The sequence below is a fragment of the Coregonus clupeaformis genome, chromosome 15, assembly GCF_020615455.1.
Source record: "Coregonus clupeaformis isolate EN_2021a chromosome 15, ASM2061545v1, whole genome shotgun sequence".
NCBI lineage: Eukaryota > Metazoa > Chordata > Actinopteri > Salmoniformes > Salmonidae > Coregonus > Coregonus clupeaformis.
The window spans coordinates 21,172,110-21,197,930 of record NC_059206.1 but is presented as its reverse complement, the minus strand read 5'-3'; the positions used below and the strand labels follow the sequence as shown (position 1 = coordinate 21,197,930).

Genomic DNA, 25,821 nt, shown 5'->3' with positions numbered 1-25,821 from the left:
GTGTGTGCGCGTGCGTGCATGTGTGGCCACCGTATTTACTTACACAAAGTCGCCATTAATTCAAAGCGCATGCATTGTTTATACTGAAAACTTGAAATGCATTTAATACGGTAACAAAATTGGTTCCAACTTTTGCCAACAAGGCCGAAGGCAAAACTGACCTGGGATACCTGTTTGAGGTGCTCGCGACGATCCAGGCCATCTCCATGGAGGCCGAGAGAGCCTTCTCAATCTGTGGTCAATTTGTGACTAAGATCAGAAACCGCCTGAGTACGGGAAGCATTGGTGCACTGTGCTTTTTGGGAGCCCACTTCAGCAGAAAAATATTCCGTTCCAGCCATTACAATGAGCCCGTCCTCTTAAAGTTCCTCCCACCAGCCTCCACTGGCTACAGGGTATGCCTACCAGGTTATTTTGCCTAAGTTTGTGTTTAGAATGTTATTCTACATTTGTTTGGCTGGGTCTTGAGAATCAGTCAGCTACAATTACAGTTAGGCCTACCTACAATTATATTTACTCTGTTTCTGACCAACTCAATTTTTCATGTTGAAAAATAATGCGAGAAACAGGTCTCTTTTGATTTACTCGAATTGAACAAGTACGTTTTATGAAAATGTTTGTTTGTTTTTCTGTCTTGAATAAAAGTAATAAAGGAAAAAGTATAATGACTTGTTTATTAATTTTTTTTATATAGTCCATGTTTATGTAGCCAGGTTCACGTTTAATTGATTTTGTGCTGTGACTAAATAAACATTTTAAAGCAAAATGTTTATTAAAATGTGTGTTTTACTTTATTGCTATAAATATGCTTACCATAGATTTTTTGGCTAACTAATGGTAATGAATGCAATAGATAAATGTTCGCTTTTATGTAAAATATAGCCTACCTTAGAATGGCATATGATTTATGGCGGGTTTCGATTTGCGTACAATTGATCAACCACAGCGCTATCCATGGTATTTAATATTTTTGATTAGAAGAAAATCAGATATGTTCCTTCTGACAAAATCACCAAAATAAGCAAAGTAAAAACAACCACAACCTTCCCAAATTCCCCCGATGGCCAGGTGCAAGGGGAAAGAAAAGGACCAAGCTGCATCTTTCAGTAGGCTAAAACTAATGTACGTTTCATTAGACTGTAACTCATAATAGTTTATCAGTCGGCCAACAGTGCTTCATAGGCCTGTTTAAAACTAGGCTACATCAACAAAATAGTGTGGTGACTTTGAGTGAACTTTGAGTTGATTCATTTTGCAACAAATACAACAAGAAACCGTTAGATTCATGTGTATATTTCTCCATTTACTGTGGTATAATTATGTCCGATTTTGTTTTGCTGGTATTATATGAACAGGAATACAGGCAAGACCGTTAATTTCTTGCTATTTTCTCGGGAAAGAGAATTGGTAGATTCTGCGGAAAATATTGAACCCTAGTGTGTATGTGTCGGAGTCTGTGAATGGCAGTGGTGGAAAAGTACTCATGTCATACTTGAGTAAAAGTAAAGATACATTAATAGAAAATGACTCAAGTAAAAGTGAGTCACCCAGTAAAATACTACTTGAGCAAAAGTCTAAAAGTATTTGGTTTTCAATAGAAGTATCAAAAGTAAATGTAATTGCTAAAATATACTCAAGTATCAAAAGTAAAAGTATAAATAATTTCAAATTCCTTACAGTGAGGGAAAAAAGTATTTGATCCCCTGCTGATTTTGTACGTTTGCCCACTGACAAAGACAGGATCAGTCTATAATTTTAATGGTAGGTTTATTTGAACAGTGAGAGACAGAATAGCAACAACAAAATCCAGAAAAACGCATGTCAAAAATGTTATAAATTGATTTGCATTTTAATGAGGGAAATAAGTATTTGACCCCTCTGCAAAACATGACTTAGTACTTGGTGGCAAAACCCTTGTTGGCAATCACAGAGGTCAGACGTTTCTTGTAGTTGGCCACCAGGTTTGCACACATCTCAGGAGGGATTTTGTCCCACTCCTCTTTGCAGATCTTCTCCAAGTCATTAAGGTTTCGAGGCTGACGTTTGGCAACTCGAACCTTCAGCTCCCTCCACAGATTTTCTATGGGATTAAGGTCTGGAGACTGGCTAGGCCACTCCAGGACCTTAATGTGCTTCTTCTTGAGCCACTCCTTTGTTGCCTTGGCCGTGTGTTTTGGGTCATTGTCATGCTGGAATACCCATCCACGACCCATTTTCAATGCCCTGGCTGAAGGAAGGAGGTTCTCACCCAAGATTTGACAGTACATGGCCCCGTCCATCGTCCCTTTGATGCGGTGAAGTTGTCCTGTCCCCTTAGCAGAAAAACACCCCCAAAGCATAATGTTTCCACCTCCATGTTTGACGGTGAGGATGGTGTTCTTGGCAGCATTCCTCCTCCTCCAAACACGGCGAGTTGAGTTGATGCCAAAGAGCTCGATTTTGGTCTCATCTGACCACAACACTTTCACCCAGTTCTCCTCTGAATCATTCAGATGTTCATTGGCAAACTAAAGACGGCCCTGTATATGTGCTGCTTTCTTGAGCAGGGGGACCTTGCGGGCACTGCAGGATTTCAGTCCTTCACGGCGTAGTGTGTTACCAATTGTTTTCTTGGTGACTATGGTCCCAGCTGCCTTGAGATCATTGACAAGATCCTCCCGTGTAGTTCTGGGCTGATTCCTCACCGTTCTCATGATCATTGCAACTCCATGAGGTGAGATCTTGCATGGAGCCCCAGGCCGAGGGAGATTGACAGTTCTTTTGTGTTTCTTCCATTTGCGAATAATCGCACCAACTGTTGTCACCTTCTCACCAAGCTGCTTGGCGATGGTCTAGTCCCTGACATCCTTGGAGAGCTCTTTGGTCTTGGCCATGGTGGAGAGTTTGGAATCTGATTGATTGCTTCTGTGGACAGGTGTCTTTTATACAGGTAACAAGCTGAGATTAGGAGCACTCCCTTTAAGAGTTACCTGTATAAAAGACACCTGGGAGCCAGAAATCTTTCTGATTGAGAAGGGGTCAAATACTTATTTCCCTCATTAAAATGCAAATCAATTTATAACATTTTTGACATGCGTTTTTCTGGATTTTTTTGTTGTTATTCTGTCTCTCACTGTTCCAATAAACCTACCATTAAAATTATAGACTGATCATGTCTTTGTCAGCGGGCAAACGTACAAAATCAGCAGGGGATCAAATACTTTTTTCCCTCACATGAGTTGCCTAACCCATTCACAAGATTGGTCAACCTTTGAGGTTCCTAGGGTCTCCACCGAGCTAGGTAAATCTGCTTTTAGTTTAAATGCACCGTATTGCTGGAACAAAATTCTAAATATATTTCATCTTGATGTTCTGGTACTGTTCAGGTAATTTCAAGTATTGATTGGGGTTTTATTTGTGGAGGAATGTAACTGTTCTTCTGGGTGATTTGTGTTTTTATTTCTGCTTACCATGACTGTGTTTTTGTATTTTAATGTGTATACTGTATATATATTAAACAAATCAAAATATATTTTATATTTGAGATTCTTCAAAGTAGCCACCCTTTGCCTTGATGACAGCTTTGCACACTCTTGGCATTCTCTCAACCAGCTTCACCTGGAATGCTTTTCCAACAGTCTTGAATGAGTTCCCACATTTGCTGAGCACTTGTTGGCTGCTTTTCCTTCACTCTGCAGTCCAACTCATCCCAAACCATCTCAATTGAGTTGAGGTCGGGGGATTGTGGAGGCCAGGTCATCTAATGCAGCACTCCATCACTCTCCTTCTTGGCCAAATAGCCCTTACACAGCCTGGAGGTGTGTTGGGTCATTGTCCTGTTGAAAATGCAGAATGCTGTGGTAGCCATTCTGGTTAAGTGTGCCTTGAATTCTAAATAATTCACAGACAGTGTCACCAGCAAAGCACCCCCACACCATCACACCTCCTCCTCCATGCTTTACGGTGAGAACTACACATGCGGAGAACATCCTTTCACCTACACTGCGTCTCACAAAGACACAGCGGTTGGAACCACAAATCACCAATTTGGACTCCAGACCAAAGGACAGATTTCCACCGGTCAAATGTCCATTGCTCGTGTTTCTTGGCCCAAGCAAGTCTCTTCTTATTATTGGTGTCCTTTAGTAGTGGTTTCTTTGCAGCAATTCGACACGAAGGCTTGATTCACACAGTCTCCTCTGAACAGTTGATGTTGAGATGTGTCTGTTACTTGAACTCTGTGAATAACTTATTTGGGTTGCAATTTCTGAGGCTGGTAACTCTAGTGAACTTATCCTCTGCAGCAGAGGTAACTCTGTGTCTTCCATTCCTGTGGCGGTCCTCAGTCTCATCATAGCGCTTGATGTTTTTTGCGACTGCACTTGAAGAAACGTTCAAAGTTCTTCACATTTTCCGTATTGACTGACCTTCATGTCTTAATCTAATGATGGACTGTCATTTCTCTTTTCTTATTTGAGCTGTTCTTGCCATAATATGGACTTGGTCTTTTACCAAATAGGGCTATTTTCTGTATACCCCCCACCCCCACCCCCACCTTGTCACAACACAACTGATTGGTTCAAACGCATTAAGAGGGAAAGAAATTCCACAAATTAACGTTTAACAAGTCACACCTGTTAATTGAAATGAATTCCAGGTGACTACCTCATGAATCTGGTTGAGAGAATGCCAAGAGTGTGCAAAGCTGTCATCAAGGCAAAGGGTGGATACTTTGAAGAATCTCAAATATAAAATATATTTTGATTTGTTTAACACTTTTTTGGTTACTACATGATTCCATATGTGTTATTTCATAGTTTTGATGTCTTCACTATTATTCTACAATGTAAAAAACAGTAAAAATAAAGCAAAACCCTTTATTTTTTGTGTATAATGTGTATTTTTATATTGTACAGTATTATACAGGGCACCTTTGGAAAAGAGACCTACTATAGGTCTATATCTCTTCCCAGTCAAAATAAAGGTTAAATTAAAAAAAAGTTAAAGTAAAAGTAGTCAAAAATATAAATAGTAAAGTACAAATACCCCCCAAAAAAAAAAGACTACGTAAGTAACCCCTGAGCTCACAGAGGATGGTTGCCAGTAATGATGGAAAGAGACACACACACAACACAGCACACACAGACATAAAATATGGCAGGACATGAGTTTAGCAAAAAGGTCAGGGGTGCCGGGCAGAAGGGCTCAGTGGAAGTCAGGCTTAGTGAAGTGAAAGAGATATGTGTGTGTGTTTGTGTGTGTTTGTGTGTGTGTGTGTGTGTGTGTACTTGTGTGTGTTCATTCACTCGCCTGCATACTCATGTTGCCTGATATGAAAATGCGGTAGCGGGAGAATTTCCAAAATCCTGAAGAAAATAATATATATACAAAAATATATACTTATGTGAAAAGGAAATAACTGCAGTGCTTCTGCGATAGGCCTATATTTGGGTTACTAAAGCAATAAGGCATGAGGGGCCCGAAAACAGGTAGTCAGAGTACAGTATGTGGATATATATCACATTATAGTGTGTTGCCAGCAGCACTGCCTGTGTGAATGAAATCTGCCAAAAATGTATGGTATTGTTTTTTGTATTGCTTATGACAGAAGGTTTTAATTTCACAGTACAAACAAAATCCGTTTTGTAGTAGCTTACATTGGAGCATCAACAACAGACAAGGCCTGCAGTTAGGACATCCCGCCTTAGCAACACTAAGGATTTGTTTCCCATACAGCTGTTAGCCTATTCTATGGGAAGATGGGTTCCTCAGAAATCATGTGTATGTTCACTCAGTGATTATTATTATTTTTACATCTAAATGGCATTACTAATTTGTTGGAGTGCATTTGACTGGATGTTAACTGTTATAATAGCCTAAGCCAGTGATTAACTATTATAGGGGACTCGGGAGAATTGACAAAATCCTGAAAAATAAAAATAAAAATATATACAATATATACTAAATAATATATATTATAATATCGTCTTTGTATCTCAAAAGCATTGTAATGTGGTTAACCTTAAAAATCTAAATGCAAATTATTAAAATCTAAAAGATTAAATTCAACCAGAGAGCGCCCTTAGATCATGGGAAAAGGCTGCACCTGACCGTTACACTTGAATCATTCCCATGGTGAATGGCAAGGCCTGCTACGCTATGAAATCACACACTATTGCAGAGACTTTGCTATTACAATTGATATGGTGAAAACAATCTGTGGGGAGTCAGAGGCACAGAAACACATCAATACCTTTGTCAGATAACACTGTTAAACAAATAAGTTATGCTATTGCTAGCAATCAAGAAGAAACTGACTGAATGACTCAAAAACTCCCCAGCTTATGCTCTCCAAATGGACGTTAGCTGTGAGGGCCGAGATGCCCATGCATTGACTTTTGTTCGCTATACATGTCGGGCTGTTCGCTATACATGTCAGGGGATGCTATTCACGAGGACACATTGTTCTGTCTCACGATTCCCGAGGATGGAATGGCATAGGGGATGATCAGTCTGCTGCGTGGCTATATTGACGAAAAACAGATTCCATATGGGATCGAATGGTGGGCTTTTGCACAGATGGGGCTCCATCTATGGTGGGACAGCGGGCAGGCCTCTGCACTCTAGTTATGAATGTGTCTCCCTCTGTCATATGGATGCATTACAGTATATGATACACTGAGAGCAACTGGTGGCAAAAGAGCTGAGCCGGAACTGGGATATATAACGCAGCAAGTAACTTTGATTGTAAACTACATCAAACCACATTCCCTGCGCGCATGCCTGTTTGCAAAACTATGTGGAGATATGGGATCAGAGCATGACAATGTTCTATTTCACACCAAGGCTTGGTGGTTATCGAGGAGGAGTGTTGGAAAGATTTTTCACGTTGAGAGAGGAACTGTTGTCATTCACAATGAATGTAAAAAAAAAAAAAAAACTGACTACAGCATCAGTAAGTGTCCCAAACAAGTGATGACTGCTCAGGTCCAACACTTGGAAGAGCACTTTGGGACCTACTTCCCAATCCGTTTGACTGTGATCCTGGCTCAGTTGACCTGCCGATAAGTAAAATCGACCAGCTGATTGAGCTGTCACGTGACCGAATGCTGCAGACAATGCATTCACGGGAGACTACGGGGGAGTTTTGGTTCCTGACTCAAAGGGAATACCCTGCCGTCTCCCTCTGAGCATTCAAAACAACTTGGAACTCGGAATTGGGAGCTCAGAAATCTCCGACTTCAGTGCGTTCAAGACAACTAGGAACTCTGAACGAAGCGAGCTCCGACTGGGAACAATCGTTTTGAATGGTCATCCAACTCACGGGCCTTGTACAACACTAAACTCATTTTCTCTATTTCAGCAGTTGCAATGGTGCCCAAATATCAGGTTGGATGGGGCGCTGTCGACACGCCCTTTTGAAAAGCTCCAGCCAATTTGAAATTGACTGTCATACCCCCACATTAAAAGTATGTGATGGTGAGTTGAGAAGCCAATCAGAAATTGTGTTAGAATGTTTTTCAACTGACTGCCATAGCCCCAAATATAAAAGTTAACATTGGCTGTTAATGACATAATTGGGGTCGAGATAATTTTCAGATATCAAAATTCAGTCGTGGGCCAATATTTATTGGGAACCCCTGGCCTAAGCCTTGTACTTTGCAGGGTGAATGAGTTGAGTATATTAATTGATAAACAATAAATTAATAGATAAGTTGTGTTTATGGTCATTCCATATGATTTCAATCACTTTCTGACTGCACCCCTTTTTATTTTAACGAAACCTTCCATACATGTTTGCCCACGGTAGAATTGGTCAGAAAGGGACTTTTTGGACCTGAATGCCAAAATATTCAGGAGATAGGGGTGCTCAAAGTTGACCCATTTTGCATACCCCACCCTACCATGTCGTCACCCAAAAAGCTCTCACAGTCTCATGCAAGAATTAAACATTCATCCATGTTTCTCAAACGTCAAATTTCTAAGTTGTTCCAAATGTCCAGCGATAGAAAGTTGTTTTTTATATTTTTGTTTTAAAGGGATACTTCAGGATTTTGGCAATGAGGCACTTTATCTACTTTCCCAGAGTCAGATAAACTTGTGGATACCATTTTTATGTCTCTGTGTCCAGTATGACAGAAGTTAAATGTAGTTGCACAAGCATGCTAGCAGATACTCATAGACATCCAGTAAGCATCTGCCTCTGGTTCCAAAAGTTGCATGTTTGAATCCAGTGATAGAAAGTTGTTTTTGATATTTTTGTTTTAAAGGGATAATTCAGACATTCCCATTCAAGTTGACATTTGACAGTGGGTGGACCGGCAGCCATCTTTCTGGTAGTAATTGGAAGTTAAAGTTTCAATTCAATTTAAATGTTAATGGTGTACTCTCTAAATTGCAGGGGTCTGAAGGGATAGGTCCATTCTATGAATTATATTTCTATGATTGAAATGACACCCACCATGTATTCGAGAGGATACTTTGTCTCAACCGATGACTGGCACAACACAAACACTTCAGATTATGTAAAATAGAGTCTAAACTACAACAAGCTAAAAAAATTAAAACCTTTTTTCAAGAAATCACAGAATAGTTTGACAACCCTGTTTGTAAGATTTCAGATTAGATCAAACTCAACCGCTTATCTTTTTCAGTGACAAAGACATGGATGTCTCATGGTAGGATGAGGTATGCAAAATGGGTGAACTTTGAGCACCTCTATCTCCTGAATGTTTTGTCATTCAGGTAACTTTCTGGCTACTTGCACCATGGGCAAATATGTATGAAAGGTTTCGTTGAAATCAAAAGGAGTGCAGTCAGAAAATGATTGAAATCATATGGAATGATATTTTAATGAATTAACAACATCAGTCAATGAAACATTATGTCAAGTTCACCTTTAAATCCTTACATTTCCAACTAGTCTTCCACACAGTAGAACGTGTACGCATGAGAGAGAGAGAGAGAGAGAGAGAGAGAGAGAGAGAGAGAGAGAGGGCTGCCGTGTGGTGAGTGTGAGTGAGTGTGCTTTCGCACCTCTGCCAGGCGGGATCATGTGCGTTGCGCTCTGGCGCCCGATTTCCCGCACGCTAAGCTCCATCGGTTGCTGTCCATGGTACCTGCCGCTACATTCTTCAGTGACCACAGTGAAAGTCTGGGATTTTTTTCTTAATTTTTTCCGTTCTGTTTTAAAAAGTGCACTGATTATGCAGAAATTGTGAACATTGGAGTAAAATAGAAAGGGGTGAAAATGAAGTCTTTTCTCAATGCCTTAAAAAAGGAAGGTAGGTCTATCACCTTTAAGCGTCTGGGTCCAAGTTTTATTTGCTTTTGACTCATAATTAGACGTCATGCTCTTCCTTCGCTACTGCGCGTTCACTTTCAACTTTCTCAGGGGGTATTTTTATCCCTGCGTGGCACACTTTCAATAATTTCATCTGCTCCAGAAAGTAATTCTACAATTCAGGCTTTTTTGAATGTGAGGAATATAGCTAGGTCTGTGTGTTGTGGATTCATGCATGCAATTGTCATCCTGATTTAAACTAGCAGTACCTATAAAAGTATATGGTTTTACACGTGTCGTTCTTTTTAGGTTAGAGGTTCTTTAACATGTAGGATAAATTATAGGTTCTGTCATAGATTAAATGATGGCACGCATTTGAGTGGTTTCCCAAAAAAATTGTTATGATTCAGTCTTCTACAAAAGGTATTTATAGTCTCCTTCACCAATCAACTACTGTATGTAGATTATAGCCAGCGAGAGGACACACAGTGTATCTGTCGTTCTCCTGGTCCACGGGGAAGAAAACACACCCACCAATATGAGTGGATGACTTACGTCACCAAAACGGCTCTGCCTGGTGCATTATGGATCCATCTGTCTGTGTGTGAAAACAGTTGGTCCCTTAACCCTTTACTTCCATCTGGCAGGCTATTTCTGAATGAGATATACTCAAAATGGATATATGAGTACTGCATTTTATTTTTTCAAAGTTGGTACAGTTTCATTGGTAGGCTACATTAAAATCCCTTGGTTGCAAGACACTGACCAGAGCTGATCACTCATTGCCCTTTGACCTTAGTTCTCTTAGTATTAGAGAGCAGCAGTAAACTATATAGATCACACTGATTGCTTTCCTCTCTTATATAAGACCGTTCTGGATGTTTGTCATCTTCTTTCCCTTGGTTCACTATTCCTACAGAGGAATGTGCCCTCAAAGCTCATCACTGAGCTAAGGACCCTGGGACTAAACACATCCCTCTGCAACTGAATCCTGGACTTCCTGACGCGCCCCCCCAGGTGGTAAGGGTAGGTAACAACACATCTGCCACGCTGATCCTCAACACGGGGGGCTCTCAGGGGTGCGTGCTCAGTCCCCTCCTGTACTACTTGTTCACCCATGACTGCATGGCCAGGCACGACTCCAACACCATCATTAAGTTTGCCGACGACACAACAGTGGTAGGCCTGATCACCGACAACGATGAGATAGCCTATAGGGAGGAGGTCAGAGACCTGGCCGTGTGGTGCCAGGATAACAACCTCTCCCTCAACGTGATCAAAACAAAGGAGATGATTGTGGACTACAGGAAAAAAAGAGGACTGAGCACGCCCCCATTCTCATCCACGGGGCTGTAGTGGAACAGGTTGAGAGCTTTAAGTTCCTTGGTGTCCACATCACCAAAAAATTATCATGGTCCAAACACACCAAGACAGTCGTGAAGAGGGCACGACAAAGCCTATTCCCCCTTAGGAGACTGAAAAGATTGAGTCATAGACTGTTCTCTCTGCTACCACACGGCAAGCGGTACCGGAGCGCAAGGCTTCTTAACAGCTTCTACCCCAAAGCCATAAGAGTCCTGAACAGCTAATCATGGCTACCCGGACTATTTGCACCCCCTCTTTTACGCTGCTGCTACTCTGTTTATTATCTATGCATAGTCACTTTAACTCTACCCACATGTACATATTACCTCAATTACCTCGACTAACTGTCACGACTTCCGCCGAGGCTGCCTCCCCTCCTTGTTCGGGCAGGCATCGGCGTTCGTCGTCACCGGCTTACTAGCCACTGCCGCTCCATATATCATCATTCCATTTGTCTTGTCTTGTTAATTACACACACCTGGTTCTTATCCCTCCTTAGTCCGTGTATAAGTGTTCCCTCTTCCCCCCTTGTCCTTGTGGGTGATTGTTTATTCGTGAGAGTAGTGTAGCTCGGTGGAGCTACTCGTACCTTGTTATTGCCGGGGTAGATATTTCCCCTATGCCTATTATTGTTGGAGCTACCATTACCTTGTATTGCCAGGGTAGATTTGATGTGTGCTTATTACATGCCACAATTGAGAGCACAATTAAGAGCTGTGTGTGTGTGTGTGTGTGTGTGTGCGTGCATGTGCACACACACATGTCTGCATACTTGCATGTATGTCAGAGTGTCAGTCCTGGGTCAAACTATGGCAAATACTTTCAAGTACTTAATTTAGTTTGCCCAGTACAATAGAACCAATCAAAGGAGTCGAAAAGTTTGAACTCCATGCTGCCGGGCAGTTAGGAGCATTGGGCCAGTAACTGAAAGGTTGCTTGATCGAATCCCCGAGCTGACAAGGTAAAAATCTGTAGTTCTGCCCCTGAGCAAGGCAGTTAACCCACTGTTCCCCGGGTGCCGATGATTTCAATTAAGGCAACCCCCTGCACCTCTCTGATTCAGAGGGGTTGGGTTAAATGCGGAAGACACATTTCAGATTAATGCATTCAGTTGTACAACTGACTAGGTATCCCCCTTTTCTTACATCCAGTGCACCTCAGTTGTGCTAGGCATTGGCCTTTTAGTTTTTCCAAAGGTCACAACCAAAACGTTTGGTGAGGCTACCTTCAACCACTATGGTTCTGGCCTTTGGAACAGCCTGCCGGAGGATCGGAGGGCCTCAGAAACGGTAGACATTTAAAAAAAAAGATTTTTAGTCATAATATCTGTTTTATTTATTTTATCCCATATTATATATCTTATTTATTTTAATGCATTAGTCTCTCATATCCACTGTTATTTTATTATTGTTTTTACTATTTGAATATCTCTTTTAGAAAATGTAGTGTTTTATTTGTCTTGATTTAGGTGTATTCATAGCCTTTGTGTGTAATATAATCATGTCAGTGACACCAAGCATATTCAGCATCCTCCCACACACGAGGATACTGTCTTCATGCCCCACACAACAGCTGGGCATTCTTATGGTTTACTGTAAGTGTTTGGAATGTGGTTTGTTAACATTGGGGGTGTGGTTAGATAGCAGTGTGGTCCTGATTGTGGTCAGGGAGTGTGGTTGTGGTCAGGGTATACACTCTTATGGTGAAGTGTTACTTCAAGTGTGGTTGTGGTCAGGGTATGTGTTCGTGATTAAACAGGAGGTGGTTGTGGTCAGGTGGTGTGTAAAGCAGTGTGGGCCTGGTTGAGGTTGAGTTAGAATTGATCAGGCTGTGGTTGTGATTTTGATAGTGGTTATTGTTAGGTAGCGTGAAGGTGTATTAAGATGGCTCCAGTCTCTGCTAAAGCCAAAAGCCTGGCTGGCACATACACTCTCTCTCTCGCTCGCTCTCTCTCTCAAACACACACACTCTCTCAGGTGTGCGTATCAACCCCCACAGTGTGTGTGAAATGCATGTTGTCTAGTCCAGTGCGCTCAATCAAAGGCTGCTTCATATCTCACACACACACACACACACACACACCAGCCCCTAATAGGCAGAAGAGCTGCCAGCACCTTAGCATGTTAGCTCATTAGCAATTAGTGCCTCTCTTCATTTCTACACACTGGTGAAGGAGAGAGAAAGTGATGTGATGGGAAAACGGTCTAGGACTTTGTCACTGACACAGACAATGATGTATTGAAACCCTCTTAGATGAGGCTAGGGCTAAGTGAGGGCTTTTAGCACTATAGGCTAACCTGTGGCTAGCTGTACTGTAGCTATTAGCATAGAATGCCTATAAGACACTTAGCCACCGTGATCATAATGCTAGCATCCAGTCTACTGCAGTAAGTCAAAGTTTAACAACAAATGCTAATGCTAGCTCTATTGTTGATCACCTTCTCACATTGAAAGCGTTGTTGGGTCTTTGGTGCGACTGCAGGCTCCTTCCTGCTACTTCCTGCTACTTCCTCCACTGCTCTAATTGCGAGTGGAGCCGAAAGTGCTGCAGTTGCACGCTTGTCAGTGTGATATTATACTCTAATGCTGAAACTCCACGGGCAAATAAGCGTGGCCCTCCATTATGGTTCAATCACACCATTTCTGGTGGGGCAGAGGAGCTCAGCTGTACTTCTGTGCAATAATAATCATCATCATGTTGGGATAATAATGACTTGGATGTCTATGAGAGGGCCAGCCAGGGCCAGCATGTTTCAACTGTTTTACAATAAGGGATAGATGGACACCTTTGGGGAAGAAAATAGTTATTGACTGATTCCCATCCAGAAAATCAATTAGACACATCGCCCTACAGGTAGTGATTGATATTCTGTGTCCGTGTGTCCCGTGTGCGTATTATTAAGTAAGTAAGTGCGTAAGTACGAACATGCTTGCATGTGTGCTTGTGCGAAAGTGAGTAAAATCAATAAATGTATTATTGAAGGTTATTTCTTGGAGTGCTCTCCATTTCATTCTCTACCTATCAGGTAGGCTAGTCCCAGATCAGTAGATGTGAAGGAAAGGAAAGGGAGGAGTGCTACTCTGTTCCTCACGTGTCTCTCCACCACAAAGTCTAGCTCTCTAAGACATGAACATGAACATAGAGTGAAATGGCTCATCAGACACAGACACCTATTTGCAAGGGTCAGGTAGAACTGGTTTATAAGATAATCAATGAATGTAATCTTTCTCTTTCTTTCTCTCCCTCATACCCAGTGCCTTTCAACGAGGCCCCGGAATACTCCAAGCGGCGTCGGGCCCCTCCCCCTACCAGCAGCAGCGGTAGCTCCCTGGTGGCCCCCCGGGTCCTGCTGCGCTCCAACAGTGACAACAACCTCACAGTGAGCCAGGGCCCCCCCCAAGACTGGCCCCAGCCCCAGGGACCCCCCCAGCATCACGGACCCCAACACGGAGGGTTCGGACCCCCCACCTCCACCTCCCACCGTAGCCTCTCTCCACAGCTGCTCCAGCAGATGCAGGGGAACCCCAATGGCACTGTGAGGACCATGGGCCAGGGGTTCCGCAGTACCAGCATCGGGGTGGTGCCCCGGAGTCGGTCCCCGTCCCTCAACCAGCTGGGAGAGGAGGCCCGCAGGCCGCTCCCGCAGACACATGTACAGACACAGCAGCACAGACAGCCCAGGTCAGTAGGAGGAGGAGAAGCAGCAGTGACAGACAGAGACACACAGACATGTAGGCACACACACTTAACCACACACACACACGCATGCATGCGTATGTACATATGCATGTGTGTGCGCCCTGCGGATTAGACACTGAAGGCTGTATATTGCTGGTGACATAACCTTAGATCTGCACAGTACTGATTAAGACGCCATGCTCCCTGTCCTCCTTGACAGATTAATGCAGACATATGGCACTGTCTTTCATCCACACATTCTGTCCGTCACACTCCTTCTGTCTGGGAACGAGAGAGAGAGAGAGAGAGAGAGAGAGAGAGAGAGAGAGAGAGAGAGAGAGAGAGAGAGAGAGAGAGAGAGAGAGAGAGAGAGAGAGAGAGAGAGGTGGCTGCCATGTGGCAGATAAATTAAGAGTTTGACAAAGAGAAACAATGGGAGAGAGGGGGATATAGGGAGGAGAGAAAACAAGGGAAAGGGAATGAGGGGATAAGTGTGTATTTTGCCCTGACATGTTGACAGCCATGTAATTTTCCTATGGATGTTTAACACTAAAACCCAGGATGGGTTGGACATTGGAGTTTCACTTCATCTCCATCCTCCCCTCCAAATCCTTCCCAATCCCATGTCCATCTTGCCTCTTGTCCTCTCCACTTCTTCATCTCCTTCAATCCCTTCTCCATCAGCCTTTCCCTCCTTATTTCTTCCCTCTTACCACTCATTCCATCATACTCTCCTTTCCGCTCTCAGTTCATCCTCCACCTCCATTTCCCCCTTAAGGCGTCAGCTAGACAAACCGAACGACTGGGCTCGAATACTCCCTTAAAAGACGAGAAAAAATAAGCAATAGTACTGTTTGTCCATTTTGAGATGCCGTAGCAAGTATACAGTTCCTCAAAATAGTCAGAATTAAACAAAGATAACTCAAGAAATCTGTCATTAATTTTTACGTTTTTGCCGAAGAGATCTTAGTCACGCAATTTTACATCTAACTAAGCTGTTTGGTGCATTATTTTTCAATGATTTTCTTTTCATGAAAACTAGTTGTCTCTCGTTGAATGACAACAAAGACTTTATTGAAGAATCCCTACTGTTGACCAATCACCGATGAAGGGGCGTAGACTTCGGCTCCGAACTTCGCCTTGCCTCCTGAAAAAATTTTGTGAGCCCGAACAGCCGGAAAAAAACCTCACGAAGTCCAAAACGAATGAAAACATCACTAAATGTCGTCATAATATATGCACAAACTCTACCAAACTGGTTCGGCAGGGAAGCATGCGGACGCCTTTATTCTGTCCTCTGCCACTCCCTCCATCCTACCTTTTCCCCCTTTTTCAGCAACTCGCTTCTCTTCTCCCTCTCCTCTCCCCTTTTGTTAACCCTCCTCTATCTTTCCATCCATCCTCTCACCTCTATCTCTTCTCCCTTTCCCTCTCTCCTCTGACTTTTTTGCTTTAGAAGAAAACTCAACTATGGCGACGGATCCTCGTCCTATAGCCTGAATTTGTGCCTAACTCACATACTCTCCAGAGAGTCTAGACAAATCAAATCAGATTCCCTCTCTCCTGCAAGAATATTCTTACCGAAGACCTTCCAATACAGAAATACAATGTTGACTTTCACTCTGGAAGTCTTGCTTAGTATGGTGTGTGTTGTAACCTTACCTGAAACCTGAAGACTCATATTAGCTGCCAGATTCGTTTCTACAATCAATTGGGACATAAAAGGAGCAGCCAACTCTGTTGAACATAACCAATGATGATTTAATAAGGTTAGGTTGTATTTTGAGTGGACAATCCAATACTGAAATCAGCCTGAGCATTGTCTGAGAGAGGATGTGTCAAGACAAGTCTCTCTCTCTCTCTCAGCATCATTCTCTGAGGGCATCATTGATTAACAGAGTGAACTTACACAGGAGGTATTAATCAACACTGATTATTGTCTAATTAACATATTTTCAAAGCCGCTCCATTAATTGCCAAGACACAGCAGGGAATGTGGCCTATCGTCTGGAAGAAACAAACCTTTGTTTTTTCTCCTCTTTTCCCCTCCTTCCCCATTGTTGTCACTGATCTAGAGGGATCAATGGAATTGGTGAAAGCAATATGATGGACTCCTCTTGGCCCATATTTCCCAAAAGGGGTTGAGTTATGTAGCATTTAGAACTGACGCCATTTGGAAGTCTTTGCATTTGATCGGCAAATTCTTTCTTTCTATTTATGGTTCGGAAAGTCATGCTCCCTATTTTATTTCATACAACCCTGGCTTTCCCCTAAGTGTGTGTGTGTATTTATTTTTCTACCTTATCAGCACCCCAATTTCCTAACAATTCAGCCGTATGTCCTGACAAGGTAGGAAAACAATAACTTTTCCTGAATTTGTTCAAATGCTATTTTAAGCTTAAGGGTTAGGTTTAGGGTTTTGGGGTTAAGGTTAGGGTTATGTTAAGGGTTATGGGTAGGGTTAGGGATTAGGGAAAATAGGATTTTTAATGGTCAAACATTTTTACTCCCCAAAAAGTCCTGAAATTTCACGAAAATAAAGCTGTTTGTGTGTGTGTGTGTATGTATAGGTCTGGAATGGGGCTAGATCTCCATAGGCTCAGAGTTGAGGAGAGGAGTGGTGTTTAGGACGGTGACCCACTTACCTTCTCTCTCTCCCCCTCCCACTCCTCCTAAATGCCTCCTCCCTCTTTCTCTCCCTCTCTCTCTCTCTCTCTCTCTCTCTCTGACAATCACTCTCATTCTATCCCACCCTCTCACTATCTCTTTCTCTCTGTATGGCTGTGTTTGAATACTTTCCATGGTGCTGTTGCTGGGGCTTACCACCAAGTGGAGCTCCAATACAATACTCCAACAGATCAACCCAGACACCAATGGATACACAACATTAGGTCCATCTCAGTAGTTTAGTAAACTTGTGGTTTCATCTGTAGTTGGACTCAAGCAGATGTATACGTGTGCTTGTTCTTCTCCTTTGGTTATGCTGGCGGGGTGGTGGCGGGTACTCTCGCAAAACAATTATAATAAGAAAGATCTGAGACTTTCTGTTGGAAATGTATCAATTGCGTCTCAGAAAGTTAAGGACAGTCTCTCTCTCTCTTCCCTGTGTTGGGATGTCTTACTGCTTGTGTGGTGGGTGAACCCAGTGTCCTCTCCTCCCTACCCAGAGGACACTGCAGGGATCAGCAATACTGTATGTGGGCCAGCTTCCATCCTGCCCCATTTACAAGCTCCATAAATCAGACACTTCCTGTACCCCTCTCCTCCCTCCTGGTTCTGTTAAGGACAGCGGTGTAACTTAAGAGTTTACAATATATACTCTGTATACTGTGGTACTCTGTCAAATGTGGCATGTACTATTATGCACTCCTCCTCTATCTACCTCCTCTGTCCTATATCCTCTTCTCTCTAACCCCCTCTTCCATCTCCTCTCCTCTCTTCCCTCCTTCCAACCTCTCTGTCCCCACCCTCCAGTGGTAATGTGGAGGTGGTGGTCCAGCGGAGGAAGCTGTACAGTGCCGTGCCAGGGAGGCACTTTGTGGTGGTCCACGCCTACCATCCACAGGCCGAGGGAGAGATCACACTCTACAAGAACGACAGGGTTAAAGGTGAGACATTTGGGAGTGTTAAGGAAAGAACATACAAATACAATTGTATTATGCTTAACACTGCTCTACCACTGGATACATTTGTGACACAGATGGAAATTAGCTCAATCTTGGTGCAACATTTGTTGTGCATGTGGTCCCTGAGAAATAAACTAATAGAGAGCAATAATAATGGCGTCTTTTTGTAAGTAGTTAACTCCACCATGGCTTGTTGGCCAAAGCATATGGGGGGGTTTGGAGTTTTTTTGGGATACACGCAGAAAATAAGGTATGTGGTAAACACAGGCTTAGGAGATCTTATACGTTTTGTTTTATGAGATCATCTTCATCAGCTGAAGCATTTATGTATTCAAAACAAGCAAATAAAGCACATAAAGGCTTCATCATTCTTAAAGGTAATGTTAACTAGCTAATATTATCTCATAGAACAAAACGTATAAGATCTCCTAAGCCTGTGTTAACCTCAGACCTTATTTTCGGCATTTATCCCAAAATCCCATTCAAATCAAATTGTATTTGTCACATGCACCGAATACCACAGGTGTAGACCTTACAGTGAAATGCTTACTTACAAGCCCTTAACCAACAATGCAGTTATAAAAATAAAAAGTGTTAAGTAAAAAATAGATAAGTAAAAAAGAGCAGCAGTAAAATAACAGTAGCGAGGCTATATACAGTGGGTACCGGTACATAGTCAATGTGCGGGGACATAGGTTAGTCGAGGTAATTGAGGTAATATGTACATGTAGGTAGAGTTAAAGTGACTATGCATAGATAATAAACAGAGAGTAGCAGCAGCATTCATTGGAATGGCTGAACGAACCAGAGGTAATTCATTTCCGGTTTTTAGGACTACAAGCTGGCGAGCTCTTTAAACACAGGTACCATGCAATCCACAAGTGACATTTACTACAGGACATGTGCTGTGTATAATGATTCTCTCTCTCTCACCTAACTCCCCCTCCCCTCGCTCCAGTTCTGAGCATTGGAGAGGGGGGGTTCTGGGAAGGCAGTGCCCGGGGCCAGGTGGGCTGGTTTCCTGCGGAGTGCGTGGAGGAGATTCCTGCCAAGCCCAGCGAGGAGAGGACGCGTAAGTCATTAAGCATGCTGACCCAGATATTTGGGATTTTGGGAATAGGAGAGTTGGGGAGCGCTGAGGCGGAGGAGGGATGATTTCTGCTCCATGGATCCCCCTGCTGGCATCCTAGGGCACTGAGCCCCACTTTTCCACCCAGCAGATAATTGGGCTCAGCACAGAGACTGTTTAGTGTGTACAGGAATATGGAGGAAAGTCCCCTAAGCCCAATTGACACACTAGGTGGAGCAATCAGAATTTGACTGCCTACAGGGGCTAGGGGGTCTTTCCAGACTGACAAGAAAGATGAATGGAGAGAAAGAGAGATAGAGAGAGAGAGAGAGACGGAGAAGGGAGGGAGTTGGATGGAGGGTAAGACCCGATCCCCCACATTCCTTCTCTCCCCTCTCCTCCCCCTCCTCCTTCTCTCCTCTCAAGCCCCACTGTCAGATGTCAGACATATGGGGCTTTGACAGTGGTGTGTATTCATGGATGCCAAAGGAAGCCAGGCATCCCCAAAACATTTACCAAGAAAAAAAGACAAAAACATATTTGATTTTTCATGTCTCTGTGTTTCATAATTTTCCTTCAATTCGCAAGAGGCTGAATGTACCTCACTGGAGAAAGCATCCGAGCGAGCAGAACAGCGCCCCTCTGTCTCTGTATGTGTAGCCCATCTATCTGATGCTGTCTGGTCAAAAATAGTATGACATTGTTGCCGCCCATAGCATTGAATGCAAGGGAAGCCAGCGAGCATTTGGCCTCCCTTTATATTTTTAAAAATAAAACAATAGCCAATCAGCGTTGAGCTAAACTGAGTGAGCTCAACTGTGAATGGTCCTGGTGCACAAAAATAAAAACTGTCATGGTCACACCAACCACATCACATCAAAAGCTAAACGTAATTTACAAGATAAACTGGAATTGTTGCATCTCGTTGTGTTATTGTCCTCTGGTGGTTAAAATCATCTCTTTTTTAAATTAAGGGAGATAGGGATTTGGACTTGTGGTTTTACTTAATTCTCCACACTAGCCAATGAATATAACGGCGATTCTGATCCAACCATAAATACATACATTGTGCACCTGGCCTGAGAGGAGGGAAGTTCAATGTAGCTAGCTAGATGTAATAGGCTATTGTTAACTAGCTGACCTGGCGCATCGTTGCCCATGAAAGGAAGTTAGGATAGCAAGCGAGCATTTTAGCCAGGTAGCCTCGGACAACAAAAACTTAAAGTGTGAACTGTATGACAGTCACACCGTTTCAGCAACATGAAAGAGAGGAGGATGTCATTGCCGTTTCTCTACAAGTAGGGTGAGTCAACATGTTTTTTCTACTGCCACGGACACACACACACAAATCAGTCCCATGGACAACCACATCATATTTAGCTTACGTTGATTGGACTAAATTGTTTTTGGTATTTTTTAGTTGTCACTGTATTAGACTAAGCATAGGTGATTTGATGATGAAGTTCAAATGGTGTTGGAATAGTGGAGGCAGCTCCTGTTTACTTTTCGACTTGCGGTAACTCTCAGTGGTTCTAAATCAATAGTTGTTTAGTAGTCCGGAAATGTTGGAAACATTAACTTGCTGGACTATGCTGTAGGTCATGTAACTGTTTGCTACATGCAATATGCTATGATGCTCTCTGATTGGGATAAAACAAAGGTGTGGTTGAATTTATACTGCCACTGTCTTCTTATTGTCTCGGCCTTAGGCCTATATACCACGGTAGCAAGGCATATGAACCAGTGGAAGCTGATAATGTCTGTAATGGAGTCAATGGAATGGCATCAACCACATGGAAACCACGTGATTGATACCATTCCATTGACCCCATTCCAGCCATTATTATGAGCCGTACTCTCCTCAGCAGCCTCCACTGGTATTAACTAACAGGTTATAGAGCAAACAATACAATTATCACAACACATAAGTTCCCCAGTGATTTTACCCACGTACAGCTACTGGGCTTTGAGCTAGTATGTTACTGTGTGTGTGTTCACTGCTGTGTCATCAAAGGCCTTCGGATATATTTGCCAGCTTTGTACAGTATGATCTGCCTCATGACCTTTAAATCAAGGGGACTTCTGGGTATTATACGCTGGCACCCTGGCACAAGTGTGACATCACTCGTGTATGTCATGGTTGTCATCCTATTGCTGATACCCATAATAATTTCTGGAGGCTTAGCTTGTGTTCCTTCCCATTCCCATGCTATTGGTCAATAACCGCATTAGCCATCACTCTATCTGTGCTAGCTCAGATATTGTTGCTAACCATAGTTCGGAATGGTCTTAGCAAGAGCTAACCTGCAATCCTACTACTGTTAGCCATAGCAAAGGGTCACTAACGGTCCAATTCCGATTTTCAGACTCAGTGTAGGCTAAATGTACTAGCTAAAGGTGAAGTGAGGTGAAGGCAGGCAGTGGTAGCATGTGTTAGCCTCTCTCTCTCTCTCTCTCTCTCTCTGTCTCTCTCTCTCTGTCTCTCTCTTACATGTGCTCTACGTGAACAGGCCCTGTCTCTCTGTTCTCTCTTCTCTCTGCTAGGCTAGGCTAAGCGCTACGCTGCACTGCTAACTCAGCTGTGCTCTGATGTCCTCTGGGCTGCAGGGGAATGAACACATCACGCTCCATCCCCTTCTCTCTTTCAACTGGCCCATTTATTCTCTCTATGCCCACCCTCACTTTCTGTCATCTTACTCTCTCTCTCGCTCTCTCACGCTCTCTCTCTCTCTATGTAAATATTCCTCTGTTGTTTTATTTTATTCACTCTGTCTCTCTCTCAATTAAATTATACTTTGTTGGCATAATTGCATAATACAAAATGCATTCTCTTTCTCTCTCATATATTCATATATATTCATATATATATATATATATATATATATATTGTGACGTCACGAGAGGCTACACAGCTTTCAGCGGGATTGCTCAAGTAGTGCAAGGAGACCAGGTTCAACCAAAACAAGGATTTTATTAAAGGTCTTGGGAAACTAACGAAAGTATAACACCATTCTGTTCTCTGGTGGCTCTTTAAGGGTTAACAGTTCAGGGATGTCTCTTCCACATCCAAAATCATAACTCTCCCTCGCTCAAATAACGTTTCCCCAGTCTTACTGTATTCCACGTTGCAGCTAGTGGCCAACCCAGCAAAACGTCCTTCCAAATGTCCCACACGTATTTCCACCGGTGCATATATCCAAAGGTGAGTATTTCCCCAAAGGTAAGTATCTCCAAATCCTTATATTCCTCCTGGAAGTGGACGTGCAGCACTCTTGTCCTCCAGAGAGCCCAGCTTGGAGACCGTGTCTCTTCCCTTCAACAAACCTTCAGCTCATCAGCTCCTGATTGGTTTCAGCTGCGTGGGAAGATTGGCCATAGAGGGTTGGAGTTCCCGACCATACCAGCAGATGGAGCCATAGCTGTCTGGGTTTGCAGCCATCTCAGGGGGATGTAACGTCCCTCCAGGACACAGCCTCTCGTGACATCACAATATATATATATACATGGGCAGTAGGGGGGCAGATGGGGTACAGCATGCCCCTATTTCCTGTCTGGCTGTTCTCACCCCCTCCCTCCGACACCCCTTTTGACCCAGCCCTGGAGCTCTTGGCAGAGAGAGCTTGTCTCACACATCACCAGATCAGAAGTACCTTAGGGCTGCCCCCAAGAATGCCTGTCAGAAAAGGGGAACACGGTATGGTAGTAGCTAGCTAGCACAAACCCTCAAGTGTTCATTGCGAATGCATGGATAGCAGGACTTGAAAGTGTGAAGATTGGTCTGATTGTCTACCTTACTTACATGTACTTACTTAGTACTCTTCTTTACTTTTAAAGAGGACAGTTTTTATATTGGCAAATCAGTAACTACCCAGCTTAAAATTCTAGGGAGAGAGAATATTTTTGTAATGTTACCCTTAATGTTCCCTAACGTTTGAGTGTCCAGTTTTCCGTTAGTTAGAGGAACATTCTATTTATGTTAGCAAAAACCTTCTGAGAATCTTTTTTGCATGTTTTGGTGTTAAAATTAGGAGAACATACCCTTAATGTCAAACAGAACTTATCTAGAACGTGGTTACAATGTTCTCAGAATATACAACAATGTTCTAGACGTGTTTTATGGGATGTTGCAAGAACATTCATGTGTCCAGTTTTCTGTGGGTTAGGAGAATACTCCATCAACGCCCCACCAATCATGCGCAGAACAAATCAAATCAAATCAAATTGTATTGCTCACATACACATATTTAGCAGATGTTATTGCAGGTGTAGCGAAATGCTTGTGTTCCTAGCTCCAACAGTGCAGTAGTATCTAACAATTCACAACAATACACACAAATCTAAAAGTAAAAGTATAAATATATAAATATTGGGACTAGCAATGTCGGAGTGGCATTGACTAAAATACAGTAGAATACAGTATGTAAACATTATTAAAGTGACTAGTGTTCCATTATTAAAGTGACCAGTAATTCCATGTCTATGTATATAGGGCAGCAGCCTCTAATATGCAGGGTTGAGTAACTGGGTGGTAGCCGGCTAGTGATGGCTATTTAACAGTCTGATGGCCTTGAGATAGAAACAGTTTTTCAGTCTCTCGGTCCCAGCTTTGATACACATGTACTGACCTTGCCTTCTGGATGATAGCGGGGTGAACAGGCCGTGGCTCGGGTGGTTGATGTCCTTGATGATCTTTTTGGCCTTCCTGTGACATCAGGTGATGTAGGTGTCCTGGAGGGCAGGCAGTGTTCCCCCGGTAATGCATTGGGCAGACCGCACCACCCTCTGGAGAAACCTGCGTTTGCGGGCGGTACAGTTGCCATACTAGGCGGTGATACAGCCAACAGGATGCTCTCAATCTTCTCAAAACGTAAAATATTAATGTTCTAGACACATTTCATGGGAATGTTGCAAGAACATTAATCTGTCAAGTTTTCTGATGGTTAGGACAATATTCCATCAACGTCCCACCAAACCTACACAGAACATGGTTGCCATGTTCTCAGAACATAAGATATTAATGTTCTAGACACGTTTCATGGAAACATTGCAAAAACATTCATTCAATGTCTCCCACCAAACATACTCTGTGAAAGGTCCTGGCATATTTATTTTTTACATCTTTATTTAACAAGGCAAGTCAATTAAGAACAAATTCATATTTACAATGACGGCCTGGTAAGAGACAAAGGCCTTCCTGTGGGGATGTGGGCTGGGATAAAATATCTAAAAACAATGTAAAACAAAATGGACAACACAGACAGAAGTCACTGGCAACAACACAAATACAACAGCAAACAAACAGTGTATGTGTGTGTGTGCGTGCAGGCATGTGTGTGGTGTGTGTGAAGTAAAACAACATGCTACCTTACATAAGGCAATGCAAACTAGTGACATCGGGTGAGAACTAGAAACAACTACATGTCTCAACAACCTGTTCATCTATTTGTCCTTTGAACTCCTCCAGGGACACCAGGACCTGGAGTTTTAGGTTGGCTTGGAGGGAATTCCAAGACCATGGGGCTGAGTAATGAAAGGACCTTTTTCCATGCGTGGTTCAAATTTTCGGGACTGTTAGCATAAAACAAGATTGAGATCTGAGCTTGTATGTGTTTTCATTTCGAGCTAGAAAAGAGGATAGATAAAATGGCAGTTTTCCTAAAATGGCCTTATAAGTAAGAATGTACCAGTGTTTGAGCCTGCGTGTTGCTATTGATGTCCACCCAACAGCACTGTAGCGATCACAATGGTGAATTAGACGTCTCTGATTGGTGACAGAACGAACGGCTGCATGATACAGAGTCAAGAGCCTTCAGTGTAGAGCTTGAGGCTTGCACATAATTAGTATCACCATAGTCCAATACAGAGAGAAAAGTACAACGAATCAACTATTTTCTGGCAGCAAAGGAAAAACAAGCTTTGTGAAAGTAAAACTAAATGCATGCTCTTCAATCGAACGCTGCTCTGTGTATATCAATGATGTCGCTCTTGCTGCTGGTGACTCTCAGATCCACTTCTACGCAGACGACACTCTGGCCCTTCATTGGACACTGCGTTAACAAACCTCCAAACGAGCTTCAATGCCATACAACTCTCCTTCCGAAGCCCCCAAATGCTCTTAAACGCTAGTAAAACTAAATGCATGCTCTTCAATCGAACGCTGCTTGCACCCGCCCGCCCGACTAGAATCACTACTCTCGGCGGGTCTGACTTAGAATATGTGGACAAATACAAATACCTAGGTGTCTGGTTAGACCGTAAAGTCTCCTTCCAGACTCACATTAAGGATCCTTGACTTCGGCGATGTCATTTACAAAATAGCCTCCAACACTCTACTCAGCAAATTGGATGTAGTCTATCACAGTGCCATCCGTTTTGTCACCAAAGCCTCATATACTACCTACCATTGTGACCTGTACGCTCTCGTTGGCTGGCCCTCACTACATATTCGTTGCCAAACCCACTGGCTCCAGGCCATCTATAAATCACTGCTAGGCAAATCCCCACCTTATCTTAGCTCATTGGTCACCATAGCAACACCCACCCGTAGTATGTGCTCCAGCAGGTACAGTTGAAGTCGGAAGTTTATATACACCTTAACCAAATACATTTAAACTCAGTTTTTCACAATTCCTGACATTTAATCCTAGTAAAAATTCCCTGTCTTAGGTCAGTTAGGATCACCACTTTATTTTAAGAATGTGAAATGTCAGAATAATAGTAGAGAGAATTATTTATTTCAGCTTTTATTTATTTCATCACATTCCCAGTGGATCAGAAGTTTACATACACTCAATTAGTATTTGGTAGCATTGCCTTTAAA

At 42.8% G+C, this 25,821-nt stretch overlaps 1 pseudogene; it reads left to right on the top strand.

The window, feature by feature from the left end:
• The window catches only part of LOC121583141, an 86,605-nt pseudogene that overhangs the window by 57,490 nt on the left and 3,294 nt on the right, over window positions 1-25,821 (top strand).